A 416-nucleotide genomic window follows, 5' to 3' on the forward strand; every position below is an offset into this window, starting at 1 on the left:
TATCCCAATTAATAAATCATAATAACGTAATCTAAACCCCAAACGCCCCTCGATCCCAACCTCGCCCTCAACCTCATTCCTCCCAACCTCAACCTCAACCACGCCCCCAAACCACGCCCTCAACCTCCAACCACGCCCCCGAACCACGCCCTCAACCTCCAACCACGCCCCCCTAACCACGCCCTCAACCTCCAACCACGCCCCCAAACCACGCCCTCGACCTCGACCTCCAACCCACCTTCGCCGGCGATGGAGTCGTCATCGGGAAGCGCCGGCGCCTCCTTGTTCACGTGGAGGAACTGATCGCGGAGGTTGGTGTCCGTCGGGCTCCCCTCGCTGTCCTGGACGCTGATTCTCGGAAGCCACAGTTCTTCGCTCACCTGACGAGGAGAAAAGGAAGAGAGGGTGAGAAATAA

The sequence above is a fragment of the Penaeus monodon genome, chromosome 23, assembly GCF_015228065.2.
Source record: "Penaeus monodon isolate SGIC_2016 chromosome 23, NSTDA_Pmon_1, whole genome shotgun sequence".
NCBI classification, from domain to species: Eukaryota; Metazoa; Arthropoda; class Malacostraca; order Decapoda; family Penaeidae; genus Penaeus; species Penaeus monodon.